Here is an 18,974-nt window from a genome sequence, read left to right as displayed (position 1 = left end):
CACACACACACACACACACACACACACACACACACACACACACACACACACACACACACACACACACACCTGTAACCACAAATATGCGAGTACACACACACACCAGTGAAGAGGCGAGGCCAGGAGCTATGACTCGACCCCTGCAACCACAGTTAGGTGAGTATACACACACACACACACACACACCTGTAACCATAAATATGGGAGCGCGCGCGCGCACACACACCAGTGAAGAGGCGAGGCCAGGAGCTATGATTCGACCCCTGCAACCACAGTTAGGTGAGTACACACACACCTGTAACTATAAATATGCGAGTACACACACAAACACACACACACACACACACGCACACACACACACACACACACACACACACACACACACACACACACACCACAATTCGCAGCATAATTTACTTGATCTATTGTAAATTTTATTCACATTATTATAATCAAGGGGGAAGCGCTAAACCCGGAGGATTATACAGCGCCTGGGGGGGGGGATGTGGAAGGCATTCAGGCTTAATTCGGGAAACTGGAGCACAGATCCAATTCCCTAAATCAAGAGCCCCTCACCAACATCAAGGAACCTTCCTTGAGGGGAATTTTATTCAGACATTGCTTAATGAAAGATAATCTCATTTGGAGCAGCAAGGTCATTATATATTATCATAACATTTTCTTATTGCATTAATTGCAGTCCGAGATAATGTATACACTTCCTCCGCTGGACCTGGAAAATTTGGGTTCCGTGCACCTGGGGTTGTTTAATTTCTGCACAAATTCCTCTTTATTATTCTTTTGTTGTTACAGAAATAGAGCAATGTTCGTGTTGCACCATCTTCAGTGTTGAATTTATGGAAATTGCTTTAAAAGTTTGCAATTGTCGTTGCACACACAACCTTCTGTTGCAATTTATCGCAATCGTCAATCTCTCTCCAAAGAGAATTATTTCACGCAATCTTTTATTACGTCGGTTCTTACGTCACTGTGTTCAGTTGAGGCAGTCAGTTACGTCACTGTGTTCAGTTGAGGCAGTCAATTACGTCACTGTGTTCAGTTGAGGCAGTCAGTTACGTCACTGTGTTCAGCTGAGGCAGTCAGTTACGTCACTGTGTTCAGCTGAGGCAGTCAGTTACGTCACTGTGTTCAGCCGAGGCAGTCAGTTACGTCACTGTGTTCAGCTGAGGCAGTCAGTTACGTCACTGTGTTCAGCCGAGGCAGTCAGTTACGTCACTGTGTTCAGCTGAGGCAGTCAGTTACGTCACTGTATTCAGCTGAGGCAGTCAGTTACGTCACTGTATTCAGCTGAGGCAGTCAGTTACGTCACTGTGTTCAGCTGAGGCAGTCAGTTACGTCACTGTGTTCAGCTGAGGCAATCAGTTACGTCACTGTGTTCAGCTGAGGCAATCAGTTTAAGGTTCTAGTCCAACAAGCAAGTTTTACCAACTGGATCATCACATAACTAACACCAAAGCCAAGAGTAATTAATGCATTCCTCTTGACAAAAATACCGTCATTTCTTTTACTACAGCCAGAGTTTCACTTGTCTCTCATAACATTTATTCTTAAGAGCAATTTTAATGATATCACTTATAACACTGTCCTTGCTGCCTCATCATCTGAGAAGCCTTAATGCTGGTAAAGAACTCTAAAACCAAAGAAATGCAGCTTCCCTTCCTTAGATCAAACATTTTTGATCTGTTTTTTTTTTTTTTTTCATTTAAAAGTTCAATACTTCAGTAATAAAGTAATAGTAATAATAATAATAATAGATGCACCTCGATTGCTTCGCGAACCGAGAAAGGTTTTCCTGTATTCCGTCACCCAGTTCCCCAGTCCCTCAATGAACTAGATTGGAATAGTGCAGAGTGCGGTGTAATTTAATACTGCAGTTAAATATTAGCTCTGAAATTTTGAAGGGAATCAGAAGAGACATTCACGGGTTATCACATGGAAAGAAATTTTTATATTCTTTAATACGAATGTTAAATTATGACTCACAGCCCAAATCTATATTTAAACGTTTCAAAGAGCCCAGTAACCTCAAATACACAAGAACATTAAGTTTCAAGCCGCTCAGAGGCTTCATTATGAAGTTTTCAGCTTGGAAGTGTTTGTTAACCAGATGCGACACTCGGCAAACTGGGACCAACATATGTCAAAATCAGTCTAAGCTTTTCTTTAGGTAAGACTGACCATCTTTTATGAAGGTAAGTGCAGTAAGTAGGCAAACAAGTAACTAATTAAAATTTACGTAAACTTGGTGCACACAACAGACAATTTTTTTAGCAACAGTATTGAGTGCACAGATAATATAGGTACATAGTCCATTATGTGACTTTAACCAAGAATAATTCTATCAAGACAAACACTGTGACTTGTTTCTAATCAGAAGAGATATTCCCCATTATTTCACAAAAACTAATTTGATTATTAAATCTGGTACATTAAAACCTGCACAACATAACGTCAAAATATTGGTTCCTAAGAGGAAAACACATCAGTAGTACAAGCTGATGAGGCGTTTTACATTTATTGCAAGAATAAAAAAATATATATACAGACAAAACCCCTGAAGAGGTTCATATATCTCATATTATTATTGTAATCATGGGGGAGCGCTGAACCCATAGGATTATACAGCGCCTGTGTGGGGGGATGGAAGGTATTCAGACTCAATTCAGGGAACCGGAGCACAGATCCAGTTCCCTAGATCAAGAGCCCCTCACCAGCCCCTTGAGGGGCTCTCATTGAAGATTCATGTCTTTCACGATTGTTAAATAGTGACCAAAGGAAAGCAGTAAACCCGTAGAGGTTATATAGTGCTTGTGGAATGGGAGGCAGTCATATTCCAAAGGTATAAAAATACAGACAGATTGATGATTAAGACATCTGTGGAACAGTTGGGTAACTTTACTGTTGAAACCTATCGCCTACACAGCAGGCGTCTTCACTCAGATACAAAGGATGGATTCAAAGCACTAGAAATAACAAGGTATAGATGTAAGCCTTGTAGAAATAGTTTGAGGTTGTCAGTCCCTCAGCCTGGGCAAAAGTTTACCTGAATACTTCTCCAGGTTTACTCTACCTTCATGTGATTTACTGTACCTTCCTGTGGTTCACTGGACCTTCATGTGGTCCACTGTACCTTCATGTGGTTCACTGTACCTTCCTGTGGTTCACTGCACCTTCACGTAGTTCAGTGTACCTTCCTGTGGTTCACTGTACCTTCCTGTGGTTCACTGTACCTTCATGCGGTTCAATGTACCTTCATGTGGTCCACTGTACCTTCCTGTGGTTCACTGTACCTTCATGTGGTTCAATGTACCTTCATGTGGTCCACTGTACCTTCATGTGGTTCACTGTACCTTCATGTGGTTCAATGTACCTTCATGTGATCCACTGTACCTTCATGTGGTCTACTGTATCTTTCATCATAATTACCTCGCCTCTCATTAACTATTGTATAATTAACATTTTTTCAGAGTTAAATTAGATTTTAGTCTTGTATAATTTGCACGGGTTTAATAACCTTCATTTTGTGTGAATTGATTTTAAAGGTTGAGTCAGTGTGTCCACCCTGGGGCCACTCCCTGCGGCCACTCCCTGCGGCTAGTCCCCGCTACCTCTCTCTCTACGGTATTCTGCTGCCAACTTTTTACTTAGGCTTTTCTACTGTGACCTCACCTGTTGTGGTCTCTGATAGGGCTCTCTTGCTGTGACCTCTTACTTTTGCCTCTCTGCTGTGGTCTCTCACTGTGGCCTCTCTGCTGTGACCCCTATTGCTGCGTGCCTTGCTTACTGCGGCCATTCTGGCTGTCTCCCCCTCTTGCTTTGGCCTTTGTGACCTCTCTTGCTATGGCCTCTAACGGACCTCTCTTGCTATGGCCTCTAACGGACCTCTCTTGCTATGGCCTCTAACGGACCTCTCTTGCTATGGCCTCTAACGGACCTCTCTTGCTATGGCCTCTAACGGACCTCTCTTGCTATGGCCTCTAACGGACCTCTCTTGCTATGGCCTCTATGTGACCCCTCATGTTGTGGCTTATATGTGGCCTCTATGCAGCGGTTTCTCTTAATGTGGCCTCACTTGCTATGACCCAGTTGCGGTGGCCTCTCTTGTCGTGAATTGGACTGGTTTAGTCGAAGATTGAATTGTGAACATATTTATATAATAGCATATTAGAGAAGCAACTGGGATGAAAATAGGAAATAGTCCAGCCATAGAGAAGCAACTGGAATGAGAACAGGAAATGGTCCAGCCATAGAGAAACAACTGGAATGAGAACAGGAAATAGTCCAGCCATACAGAAGCAACTGGAATGAGAACAGGAAATAGTCCAGCCATACAGAAGCAACTGGAATGAGAACAGGAAATGGTCCAGCCATAGAGAAGCAATTGGAATGAGAACAGGAAATAGTCCAGCCATACAGAAGCAACTGCAATGAGAACAGGAAATAGTCCAGCCATACAGAAGCAACTGGAATGAGAACAGGAAATAGTCCAGCCATTTTTGGACTTGATGATCACTCTAAGTGAAAATTTGTATTCATTTTATCTTTGAGAAAACATTTTAAACCCAAGGGGAGGGGGGTCATAAAGCGTCTGGAAGAATGGAAGACAATCAGGTTCGATTCCAAGACGGTGAGGGGTAGCTCTGGTGCCTTAGATTGAGAGCCCGTCACTGGAATAATCAAAGTGGAGTCCGTAGTTAGATATGACTGATGCTCAGTGGTAACGTGTAATTTAGATGGGAAAATATAATTTAAGAAACATAGACCAGATTACTTTAGGGAATATTATGATAATCGTAATAAATTATATTGTGATGATGTTTCATGATGTTTGCAATTAATTGAGGCACCAAATAGGAGGAGTTGCCAAAAGACAATAAGGTCAATAAAATATTTTAATAGATTTTAAGTGTTTTCTAACCTTATTATTAAAACGAATCTCGTTCAAAATGATAATTAGACAAAACGACAAAGTCTACATTCATGAAAGTTTTGTGGAAATGGAAAAAAAAACTATATGAATCAATTACAGAAATTATTTCAACCTACAAATCAACTAAACATAAAAAGGCATGATTCCGTGACTGGAACAATACACAACCCACACATAGGAGAGTGAAACTTGTGACGACGTTTCGCTCCGACTTGTACCATTAACTAGACTACAGAGAAGCACTAAACATTTCAGTAGAGCATTACTCAGCATACAAAAATAAGGTGAGAAGATATCATCAAATTTTAGATAACGAATAATAAGAGTAAATTGATGTAAAAACAATATACTATGTAACCTTGTGAAAAGTTACCGAAATGTTGAACATAAAAACCCATCAATAAAGATTAACGAGACAGTCGTTCAAGAAGACGTACAAAAGTGTGCCTTAAAATATTATGAAAAAAGGTCAAAGTATTTTCTGCAAGTATTGTATTTTCTGCAAGTGTTGTATTTTCTGCAAGTATTGTATTTTCTGCAAGTATTGTATTTTCTGCAAGTATTGTATTTTCTGCAAGTATTGTATTTTCTGCAAGCATTGTATTTTCTGCAAGTATTGTATTTTCTGCAAGTATTGTATTTTCTGCAAGTATTGTATTTTCTGCAAGTATTGTATTTTCTGCAAGCATTGTATTTTCTGCAAATATTGTATTTTCTGCAAGTATTGTATTTTCTGCAAGTTTTGTATTTTCTGAAAGTTTTGTATTTTCTGCAAGTATTGTATTTTCTGCAAGTATTGTATTTTCTGCAAGTATTGCATTTTTTGCAAGTATTGTATTTTTTGCAAGTACTCTATTTTCTGCAAGTACTGTATTTTCTGCAGGTATTATATTTTCTGCAGGTATTGTATTTTCTGCAAGTGTTGTATTTTCTGCAAGTATTGTATTTTCTGCAAGTGTTGTATTTTCTGCAAGTATTGTATTTTCTGCAGATATTATATTTTCTGCAAGTATTGTATTTTCTGTAGGTATTGTATTTTCTGAAAGTACTGTATTTTCTGCATGTACTGTATTTTCTGCAGGTATTGTATTTTCTGCAAGTATTGTATTTTCTGCAAGTATTGTATTTTCTGCAAGTATTGTATTTTCTGCAAGTATTGTATTTTCTGCAAGTATTGTATTTTCTGCAAGTATTGTATTTTCTGCAAGTATTGTATTTTCTGCAAGAATTGTATTTTCTGCAAGAATTGTATTTTCTGCAAGAATTGTATTTTCTGCAAGTATTGTATTTTCTGCAAGTATTGTATTTTCTGCAAGTATTGTATTTTCTGCAAGTATTGTATTTTCTGCAAATATTGTATTTTTGGCATGTATTGTATTTTCTGCAGGTATTGTATTTTCTGCAAGTATTGTATTTTCTGCAAGTATTATATTTTCTGCAGGTATTGTATTTTCTGCAAGTATTGTATTTTCTGCAAGTATTGTATTTTCTGCAAGTATTGTATTTTCTGCAGGTATTATATTTTCTGCAGGTATTGTATTTTCTGCAAGTATTGTATTTTCTGCAAGTATTGTATTTTCTGCAAGTATTGTATTTTCTGCAAGTATTTTATTTTCTGCAAGTGTTGTATTTTCTGCAAGTGTTGTATTTTCTGCAAGTGTTGTATTTTCTGCAAGTGTTGTATTTTCTGCAAGTGTTGTATTTTCTGCAAGTGTTGTATTTTCTGCAAGTGTTGTATTTTCTGCAAGTGTTGTATTTTCTGCAAGTGTTGTATTTTCTGCAAGTGTTGTATTTTCTGCAAGTGTTGTATTTTCTGCAAGTGTTGTATTTTCTGCAAGTGTTGTATTTTCTGCAAGTGTTGTACTGCAAGGGGCAGTAGGTACAGACGGGCTATTTTCTTTCGAAGATGATGTATCTAGTCAGGATTATCTAAATTTAGAGAGTTATTGAAAAAAGTGCATAAATAAAAAAATATCAAAATTTTGACAATATATGAAAAATGAAAGGCATAAAAAGTCACAATACAATGGCTGGAACAATTCACTAATAATGAGCATTGCTGTTATTTATACTTTTTCTATCACTAATTGTGCTGTTGCTGCTGCTTCTGCTGCTGCTGCTGCTGCTGCTGCTGCTGCTGCTGCTGCTGCTGCTGCTGCTTCTGCTGCTGCTGCTGCTGCTTCTGCTGCTGCTGCTGCTGCTGCTTCTGCTGCTGCTGCCGCAGCAGCAGACTGAAGAACTGACCCCCTCATAAACTGGCTACAAGATCTTGACCTTGTCACTACTCCTGCTGCCTCCGGTTTATTTTCCTCTATATTTAACCGGAGAAGTCTACCGTGTAGGCGATACGTTTCAACCGATAATGAAGATACCGAGCCGTGGCACATGTCTTGCTCATCACAGTTAATATGCTTTGTTTCAATGATTATTCATGACCACGTGACAGCATAATTCTGGCTCATGCATTTATATAATCTTCGTTGATGACAGCAATAACTGTAAAACATTAAAAATAATCGGTAGTCATTTAGTAAAGTCTGTTATAATTCTTTTAATTGGCGTAATTTTTGATTCCCTTATATAATAATGTTAATATTACTAATGATCAGGCTGTCATCTAAATGATGTTAGGATTATTAATAATTGTGGCTGATTATTTATTTTTTATGCATAATCGTTATGATTATTAATTATAACCAACATCTGTCATTCCCTCTTTCGCGAGATAATTTAGTGATACACAGGGAAGTAAATCTATAGATAATCATTCCCCTTTCCTGACATTCTACATATTAGGCGAGTTATTTTATATATCTTGCCTCATATCTTTCCAGACATTCTCTGGTGAGATATTTGTTGGTTATGACCAGACTGCAGTCATGACGCTAGTAATTATTACATTCCCAAACTTTCCTGACTCCACCTCTACCGCAACCACTACTGCCACCACTACCACCTCCACTACCACTACTGCCACCACTACCACCTCCACTACCACTGCTACCACCACTGCTACCACTATTGCCACCACTACTACCACTACTGCCACCACTACCTCCACTACTACTACTACCACCACTGCCACCACTACCACCTCCACTACCACTACTGCCACCACTACCACCTCCACTACCACTACTGCCACCACTACCACCTCCACTACCACTACTGCCACCACTACCACTACTACCACCACTGCCACCACTACCACCTCCACTACCACTACTGCCACCACTACCACCTCCACTACCACTATTACTACCACTTCCAACACAAACACCACCTCCCCCGCCACTACCACTACTGCCACCTCCACCACTACTGCCACCTCCACCACTACTGCCACCTCCACCACTACTACCACTACTGCCACCTTTACCACCACCACTACTACTGCTGCCACCATCCCCACCACAATTACCACCTCCACAACCATTACTACACATCCACCATCACTACTACCTCCACCACTACCACCACCCATCCACTACCAATCATCACCATCACTACCATCTCTACCATCAGCGTCACCACCACTCATACTTACACAACCTCCTAAGCCACTAACAACACCACCACCACCAATGCCACTACCACAGAATCGCAACCAATACCGATCATCACCATCACTACCACCACCACTAGTGTTACCACCACCATCACCACTAGTGTTACCACCACCATCACCACCAGTGTTACCACCACTATCACCACCAGTGTTACCACCATCATCAGCACCAGTGTTACCAACACCACCACCAGTGTTACCACCATCATCACCACCACCAGTGTTACCACCACCACCACCAGTGTTACCACCACCAGTGCTACCACAACCTGTGACCACCGCCAGTGTTACCACAACCACCACCACCACCAGTGTTACCACAACCACCACCACCAGTGTTACCACCACTACCACTTCTAACAGCACTACCACCAACAGACACAAACCGAAACATACAGAGACATATATGCAAATAGAACAATATACTCCTCAAATTTAGGAGCATTTTTAACTTAGTTAAACAACAGCACAGATCCTATAAGAAAAATATAATCGTGCCAGAACGGCTTAGTTTATTAAATAATTATTATTTTGAACATTATGTAACTCGACACTAAAGATAAGTGCGAAAAATATTAATAATATCTATATATATATATATATATATATATATATATATATATATATATATATATATATATATATATATATATATATATATATATATATATATATATATATATAAATTATCGTGCCGAATAGGTAAAACTTGCTTCTTTGGCAGCGTTGTGAAGGAAAGGAAAATGCGTAATGTAATAAAGAGGAATAAACACATTTTAAAGATAATTTATGAAATAAATGACGTCGAAATAGAGAGAGAGAATTGGAAGATCGCATTGTGACACTCGAGCGAAGTTTTGATTCGAGGAACTGGAGTAAGGTAAGGAAGAATGTACAGTGGGAAGCGGTTAATATAAGAACATAATAAAGAAGGAACACTGCAGCAGGCCTACTGACCCATGCAAGGCAGGTCCAATTCTTCCACCGGCTTAAGCCAATGCCTTAACCTAGTCAGGTCAGGTCACATTCACTTAAGGAAGGAACATGGCATCTGACCTAGTAGCACAAGCTATTCAGGTCCAACTCACACCCACTCATGTATTTATCTAATCTATTTTTAAGACTACACAACCTTTTATCCTCAACTGTACTGGGGAGTTTGTTCCACTCATCCACAACTCTATTACCAAACCAGTGCTTTCCTATATCCTTCCTGAATCTCAATTTTTCCAACTTAAAACCGTTGCTGCGAGTCCTGTAAAGGCTAGATATTTTTAGCACGCTATTTACATCTCCAATATTTATTTCTGTTTACCATTTATACACCTTAATCATACCCCCTCCCCCTAATTCTACGCCTTTCTAGAGAGTGCAAATTCAGGGCCCTCAGTCTATCCTCATAGGGAAGATTTCTGATACATGGGATCATCTTTGTCATCCTCCTAAATCCTTTTCGCAATCAGTAATATTAAGATTTACATTATTTAGCTTGTATGTCGCATGGTTATTTTCCTGTCCAACATTTAAAACATTGCATTTATCTATATTAAACTGCATCTGCCACGTCTCCGACCACTGCATCAGTCTATTCAAATCATCCTGGAGTGTTTTAATGTCCTCATTAGAATGAATTGGACGGCCTATTTTGATGTCATCCGCAAATTTACTTATGTCGCTATTTATTCCCTCACTTATGTCATTTATATAAATTGTGAACAACAAAGGGCCCAACACTGAGCCCTGTGGAACACCGCTTGTGACGTGCCCCCATTCTGATTTCTCCCCATTTATGCAAACTCTCTGCTGCCTATATGTCAACCATGCCTCTACCCAGGAAAAAATTTCTCCTATCCCTTGTGCCTTAAGTTTCTTCAGTAGCCTCTGATGTGGAACTCTATCGAAAACCTTACTGAAGTCCATATACACAATATCATATTCAGTACCATGAACTACCTCCTCAAATACCTTAGTGAAGAAAGTTAGTAAATTCGTAAGACAGGAACGCCCCTTTGTAAAACCGTGCTGAGATTCATTAATCAATTTATGCCTTTCAAGATGACTACAAATTGCTTAGACAATTATTGATTCCATAAATTTTCCCACTATGGAGGTAAGGCTTATTGGTCTATAGTTCGAAGCCAAGGACCTGTCACTTGCCTTGTAAATAGGTATTACGGAAATATAAACACATATGCAGTATGACTCGCGTCCCTTCCACCCCAGGTAGATCTGTTTGTGCATTAAAATGGTATAAAATACCGACAGGTTGTTAGGTAAGACACTAACTGTTGCATATGTGTCTTACCTAACAGATCTGTTTGTGAAAGTTAAGACACATGTGCAACATCTGGATATCTTTATTGTAGACGTTTCGCCATCCAGTGGCTTTATCGTCTACAATAAAGATATCCAGATGTTGCACATGTGTCTTAACTTTCATATTGTCGGTATTTTATACCTTTCTTGCACAGATCTGTTTGTGACTTGAAAAAGCCCACTGTGTGGGCGAAACGTAGTCAATAAAGGATCACATTATACTGCATATATGTTTATATTTCCATTGTGTCGGTATTTTATACCATTTATTTCCATAGGTATTACATTTGCCATTTTCCACTTATCAGGCACTATGCCAGTTTGTAGTGACATGTTAAAAAGATTAGCCAAAGATATATCAAGTTCCTCTTTACATTCCTTTAACACCCTTGCAAACAGTTCATCAGGGCCTGGGGATTTGTTAGGTTTTAGTTTCTCTATTTGTCTGAGGACCATGTCACTAGTTACCGCAATCGTACAAAGTTTATCATCATCCTGTTCTACATAATTTATTATTTCTGGAATTTTGCTAGTGTCTTCCTAAGTAAAAACTGAGAGGAAGTGTTGAAAAGTTCACACATTTCCCTATCTGGCCTGAGTTACTATTAAGTGGGCCAATCCTGTCCCTAATCTTACTTCTGTATACCTGAAAGAACCCTTTTCTGTTAGTCTGCGAATCCCTTGCGACTTTAGCTTCATAATCCAGTTTTGCTTTTCTTATTCCTTTTTTTATTTCTCTCTTTAATTGAAAATATTGATTTCTTAACTGCTCATCCCCTCTTTTGATATGCCTATATATGCCTCTCTTTTGACCAGTGAGATGTTTTAATCTATTGTTCATCCATTTGGGATCATTTTTGTTAGATTTAATTTCCCTACTTGGAACAAAAGTTGTCTGGGCAGCTAGAACTATGCTCTGAAACACCTCATATTGGCAACCAACACCACCTACAAAAAATTTAATTACACTCTTCTCCTTCGTCTCTCTCTCTCTCTCTCTCTCTCTCTCTCTCTCCCCTATCCATTTCCATTACCTCTTTACATCTCTCTCCCTCCGTCCCTCCCTCCGTCCCTCCCTCCGTCCCTCCCTCCATCCTCTGGCTGCTTGCAACAGATAACGTTATATAAGTTCCCTATAAAGCGAAGCAGATCAGGCAGGGATAAATAAACTCTCGCTAAACTTGAAATTGATATTTGTTGATCCTTTCTCTCTCTCTCTCTCTCTCTCTCTCTCTCTCTCTCTCTCTCTCTCTCTCTCTCTCTCTCTCTCTCTCTCTCTCTCTCTCTCTCTCTCTCTCTCTCTCTCTTTTACACAGGGTTTGACAAGGTTAGGTTAAGGGTCCCTAGCTTGATTGACAAGTTATTTACAGGTTAAGGATTCCTAAATTTATTGGCAAGCTAAGAGCTGTTACCTACATCAGCTCATTTGAAAGCATTTTTATTGTTGAGAGACATACAAGTAGGGAACATGATGAAGTTGGAGCCATCTGTGGGCCAGCATTTTCATCTGATCAACTGACTTTATCTCGTTGACATCATAATGCTGCACGAATGTGTTCCATACATAAGAATTTAAGAAAGGAGGAACACTGCAGCAGGCCTGTTGGCCCATACTAGGCAGGTCCTTCACAGATCCATCCCACTAATAGAATATTTGCCCTCATAAGAACATAAAATCATAAGAAATAAGGAACACTGCAACAGGTCTACTGGTCTATGCGAGGCAGCTCCAATTCTCCCCACCGGCTTAAGCCAATGCCTTTGACCTAGTGAGGTCAGACACGTCACTTAAGGGAGGAGCACTGCGTCCGACATAGTAGCCAGTCAGGTCCATTTCACACCCACCCACACCCACTCATAAGAACATAAGAACACAAAAAAGAAGGAACACCGCAGCAGGCCCACTGACCCACACGAAGCAGGTCCATGTCCCCTCCTGGGATTAACCCAATGACCCACCTAGTCAGGTCACGTCCACTTAAGGAAATAGCACGGCATCAGACCTAGTAGCACAAGCTAGTCAGATTCAACTCACACCCACCCACACTCGCGTATTTATCTAACCTATTTTTAAAACAACACAACGTTTTAGCCTCAATAACTGTACTCGAGAGTTTGTTCCACTCATCCACAACTCTATTACCAAACCAGTGCTTTCCTATATCCTTCCTGAATCTGAATTTTTCCAACTTGAAACCATTGCTGCGAGTCCTGTCTTGGCCGGAAATTTTCAGCACGCTATTTACATCCCCTTTAATTATTCCTGTTTTCCATTTATACACCTCGATCATATCCCCCCTAATTCTACGCCTTTCTAGAGAGTGCAGATTCAGGGCCCTCAGCCTATCTTCATAGGGCAGATTTCTGATACATCGGATTAACTTTGTCATCCTCCTCTGTACGTTTTCCAGTGCATTTGTTGAATTAGACACAACTCAAGAAATCGTAATGACACGATTGCAAACAAACCATACCCCCGGCCGGGATTGAACCCGCGGTCATAGTCTCAAAACTCCAGCCCGTCGCGTTAGCCACTAGACCAGCTAGCCACAATAAGATTCATCCAACTTGGTATATTTCTACACCATAGGAAGGTTAGCACAGGCACCACTGTGACCACAAATGCAAGTTTTTACAGACGAATCTCCAGCTTGCATTTGTGGTCACAGTGGTGCCTGTGCTAACCTTCCTATGGTGTAGAAATGTACCTAGTTGGATGAATCTTATTGTGGCTAGCTGGTCTAGTGGCTAACGCGACGGGCTGGAGTTTTGAGACTCTATGACCGCGGGTTCAATCCCGGCCGGGGGTATGGTTTGAATTACACACATGTGCAACTCTTGGGTATCTTTATTGAGGAAACCTTTCGCCACACAGTGGCTTCATCAGTCCACACAAAGGAGAAACTTGAAGAACAGGAGGAGAATGAGGTAATCAGTCCCTCAGCCTTGAGTCGATGTGGTCAGTCCATCAATCTTGAATAGAATACGGCATATGAGCGGTCGTGCCTAACCCTTGGGCACGACCTACTTCCACATTGGACAAATGTTACACCACCTACGACTGCTGCCCCTCACCTGTCTACGGTTTATAAGCTGCTTCTCCGCTCATATGCCGTATTCTATTCAAGACTGATGGACTGACCACATCGACTCAAGGCTGAGGGACTGATTACCTCATTCTCCTCCTGTTCTTCAAGTTTCTCCTTTGTGTGGACTGATGAAGCCACTGTGTGGCGAAAGGTTTCCTCAATAAAGATACCCAAGAGTTGCACATGTGTCTAATTCAACAACACGTCGGTTCTCTGAACCATTCATCTACAATTTCCAGTGCATTTATATCCATTCTGTAATACGGTGACCAGAACTGTGCAGCATAATCTAAATGAGACCTAACCAAAGATATATAGAGTTGAACAACCTGAGGACTTCTATTATTTATACTTCTAGATATGAAACCAAGGATTCTGTTAGTTTTATTGCGAACACTTATGCACTGTTGTCTTGGTTTTAGATTACTGCTAACCAGAACTCCTAAATCATTTTCGCAATCAGTAGTATTAAGATCTACATTATTTAGTTTATATGTGGCATGGTTATTTTCCTGTCCAACATTTAGAACTTTGCATTTGTCTGTATTAAATTGCATGTGCCACTTGTCTGACCATTGCATCAATCTATTCAAATCATCCTGGAGTGTTCTAGTGTCCTCATTAGAATGAATTGGACGGCCTATTTTGGTGTCATACTTGAGTCATCCTGGGGATAAATGATCTCAGATGAACCGATGTTCTGGAGAAGGGTACAGCCAGAGTGAAGTTGCTCCTTACTGCCCGTCTTCTGGTATAGAAACTTGCTTCACGTTGTCCTCGAAGTGGATCCAAGTGTGGTACTTTGACAATATTGGCCTTGTACATAACAGTAAGGCCACCCACATCCCTCTGTGTTGAAGGCTCTGCTGAAATGACAGATATATCTAGGATTGGTCCAGGCGAGAGATGAGACGTCTCGCTATGTTCTCTACTCTGTCAAGCAGTCGCAGATGAGAGGGGGGGGGCAGGCAAACCAAGAAAGTGGAGCATACTCAAGGTCTGAGCGTACTTGTGCCTCGTACAAAATCTTGCAACCCCTACTGTCAAGCAGATGCGAGATACCGCGAAGCGCTGTAAGCTTCCTGGCTGCCTTGTTTGCAAGATTTGCAACGTGGTTTTTCATGGTCAGTTTGGAGTCAAATTTCACCCCAAGGATATCAACTTCTTCTCCAGGTGCCAGCACCCTCCCATTCATCCTTACTACTGCGCCAGCATTACCATCATGGTGCCTAGAGATCATCATCATTTGTGTTTTCTCAGGTGCAAATGTTACTTGCTATCTATTTCCCCAAGCTGATATAGCTCTTGGCTGGTGATGTAGCTTAGAGCAGCTGGCATTTCTTCTCTTGGATAAGTGAATGTTAGTGTACAGTCGTCTGCATATGAGTGGGATTCTGGGATGAGATGAGTCATTGAAGTAAACATTCCATAACAATGGTCCCAGAACGCTTCCTTGTGGAACACTTGCCCCAATAGGATGTCTTGCTGATTCTGTTCCATTGAGAACTACCCTTAGAGATCTACCATTAAGGTAAACACTGAGGAGACACAGCGTAGCGCCTGCAATTCCCAGAGTTTGCAGTTTTGCTAAGAGGCCCTGGTGCCACACCCGGTCGAAAGCACCAGCAATGTCCACTGCTACCACACAGCTGACTTTGGATTCATCCAGTGACTGGTGCCACTTAGTGGAGAGGTTTAACAACACATCAGCAGCAGAGTAACCTTTCCTGAAGCCATATTGACGGTCACAAAGTAGTGGGTAGCACACAAAAAACTCTGTAATTAGTCTTGAGATTATTGTCTCAAGGATCTTGCCAGTGATTGACAGGAGTGACACTGGTCTGTAGTTGCTGATTTCTGCTCTGCTCTTCTTTTTGTAAACAGGGACTACATTTGCCTCTTTCCACAGAGAGGGCTATTTACACTGTACTAGGCAGTGCTGAAAGATGCGTGTTAGAGGTGCTGCTAGCTGGTCTGCACATCTTCTCAGCAATCTTGGGCTCAATTTGTCTGGGCCCACAGCCTTTTCTTGGTCAAATGATTTAAGAAGGAAATGCACCTCCTCCTGCCTTATTGTCACCAGTGACGGTTTTGACACAGTTCTTGCAGCTAGCCGAGGAGAGTCCCTTGCTGAATCAGGAACTTGCATTTCTCTCTCTCTCTCTCTCTCTCTCTCTCTCTCTCTCTCTCTCTCTCTCTCTCTCTCTCTCTCTCTCTCTCTCTCTCTCTCTCTCTCTCTCTCTCTCTCTCTCCCTCTAAACGCACACAAGCATATAGACAGATACATATATACATATGGGAAATAACCACATTGAAAAAAATAGTGAAATTCCCAGCGCTATCGTGATTGCTCACATTCCTTGATTATGTGAGAAATAATGAAGCGCTTGGAATTTCACTATCTTTTTGCTGTGTTTTTTTCCATACTGTGATATATATATATATATATATATATATATATATATATATATATATATATATATATATATTATATTCTTCTTTCAACGTACCAGCCGCATCCCACTGAGGCGGGGTGGCCCAAAAGAAAAAACTGAAGTTTCTCCTTTTACATTTAGTAATATATACAGGAGAAGGGGTTACTAGCCCCTTGCTCCCGGCATTTTAGTCGCCTCTTACGACACGCATGGCTTACAGAGGAAGAATTCTGTTCCACTTCCCCATGGAGATAAGAGGAAATAAACAAGAACAAGAATTAGAAAGAAAATAGAAGAAAGCCCAGAGGGGTGTGTATATATATGCTTCTACATGTATGTGTAGTGTGACCTAAGTGTAAGTAGAAGTAGCAAGACTTACCTGTAATCTTGCATATTTATGAGACAGACATAAGACACCAGCAATCCTACCATCATATAAAACAATTACAGGCTTTCGTTTTACAGTCACTTGGCAGGACGGTAGTACCTCCCTGGGCGGTTGCTGTCTACCAACCTACTACCTACATATATTATATATATATATATATATATATATATATATATATATATATATATATATATATATATATATATATATATATATTTATATATATATATTTATATATATATTTATATATATATATATATATATATATATATATATATATATATATATATTTATTTATATATATATATATATATATATATATATATATATATATATATATATATATATATATATATAACACTGCGACTACCCTGGACATTGAACCCATGTTGTTTTAGGCCGCCTCATAGTGAGCAAAAATTCACCCCGCTCCAATCCACTGAATCACCCAATCCTACAAAGATCACGCACCCAGCAGAGCTAGGTGTTGTGCCGTGATCCGAGGACATATGATGGTGTGGGTGCCTCAGAGCTAATTTTATTCTACTCCCCGTTTGGTATACTAGCCTCCACAAGCGGTATGTATAGTATCGTAACCACGAACGAGGCTTGTGGAGGCTAGTACACCAAACGGAGAGTAGAATGAAATTTGCTCTTAGGCACCTACACCACGTCACAACGCCTAGCTCTGCTGAGTACGTGATCTTTGTAGGATTGCATGATCCAGGGGATTAGAGAGACGTGAATTTTCACTCACCTTGAGGCGGGCTAAAACAACACAGGTTCGATCCCCCGGCTAGCAATGTTGCAAGGGCAGCAACAGGAGAAATAGGGTAAGTATGGTAGTGGCAACAGCCTCTGACCTAGGAAGAGAGGCCAGCGGAATGCTCCCCCCACACCCCACCCCATATGGGGTCGGGTGGAGTAGCCCACAGTTTGCAGATAGCATGAGGTAAAATAACTAGGAGCTAGGTAATAGCCAGCCCCCAAGCTTCTAACTGCTGAGAACAGGTCATGTGACATAAGTTACATTACAATAGTGGATCATTTACGTACAGAATGCAGCTAATGTGAACAACCTTATAACTAATGAAACAGAAGGAATAAATCTCTAATTTTATCAACCGGTGTTACAGAACATTCCAAAATATTCAGGAAATACTCTGTGTTAATTAATATACCTGTGTGAATACTCCTACTCAGGCTTTTCTTTCTTATAATAACTAGGCAATCCCTGATTTTTTCCTTTGCAACACCATTACTGTCATTATTATCCACTATCACCCACTACTGTCATTATTATCATTATAATATTACTAACAAACTAATTCCTAGAATGATCGCCCATGTGCACCTATACCTAAATGAACCCCCCCCCCTTGTTTACTTCATTACTACTATCCCTTATTGTTAACTATCCCTTATTGTTAACTATCCCTTATTGTTAACTATCCCTTATTGTTAACTATCCCTTAGTTATTTTACCTCATTTTTTATTACCACATCGCCCGTCTCCCACCAAGGCAGGCTGGCCCGAAAAAAAAATCATCATTCACTCCATCGCTGTCTTGCCAGAGGCGTGTTTATACTAGTTATAAAACAGCAACATTAACACCCCTCCTTCAGGGTGCAGACACTGTACTTCCCATCAGGACTCAAGTCCGGCCTGCCGGTTTCTTTGAATCCATAAATATTACCCTGCTCACACTCCAACAGCATGAAAAGTCCTAAAAACCATTTGTCTCCATTCGCTCCCATCTAACACGCTTGCTTGCTGGAAGTCCAAGCCCTTCGCACACAAAACCTTCTTTACCCCCTCCAACATTTCCTAGGCCGATCTCTACCCTGCTTTCCTTCGACTACACTCTCATTCTATTTTGTTCCATTCTCTCTACATGTCCGAACCACCTCAACAACCGTTCCTCAGCCCTTTCGATAATAGTTTTGATATTAAATCTTTCGTTACCTAGTTTACCTTACTCTTTCCTATATTCACTTTTAATTTTCTTCTTTTACATACCCTACCAAACTCGTCCACCAACCTCTGCAACGTCTCTTCAGAAACTCCCAAAAGCACAGTGCCATCGTCATCAGCAAAGAGCAACTGTGACAACTCCCATTTTGTGTTAGATTCTTTACCTTTTAACCCCAAACCTCTTGTCAGCACCTCATGCTATCTGCAATCTGTGGGGCCTACTCCATATGGGGTGGGGTGTGGGGGTACCGG

General features: G+C 40.5%; 1 protein-coding gene across 1 annotated transcript in view; it reads left to right on the top strand.

The window, feature by feature from the left end:
* The window catches only part of LOC128699309 (TLC domain-containing protein 3A), a 623,909-nt gene that overhangs the window by 188,164 nt on the left and 416,771 nt on the right, over positions 1 to 18,974 (top strand). The gene's annotated exons all lie outside the window — the stretch shown is intronic.

This window comes from Cherax quadricarinatus, chromosome 61 (assembly GCF_038502225.1).
Source record: "Cherax quadricarinatus isolate ZL_2023a chromosome 61, ASM3850222v1, whole genome shotgun sequence".
NCBI classification, from domain to species: Eukaryota; Metazoa; Arthropoda; class Malacostraca; order Decapoda; family Parastacidae; genus Cherax; species Cherax quadricarinatus.
The sequence above is the reverse complement of the archived record's forward strand: the minus strand, read 5'-3'. Positions and strand labels throughout refer to the sequence as shown.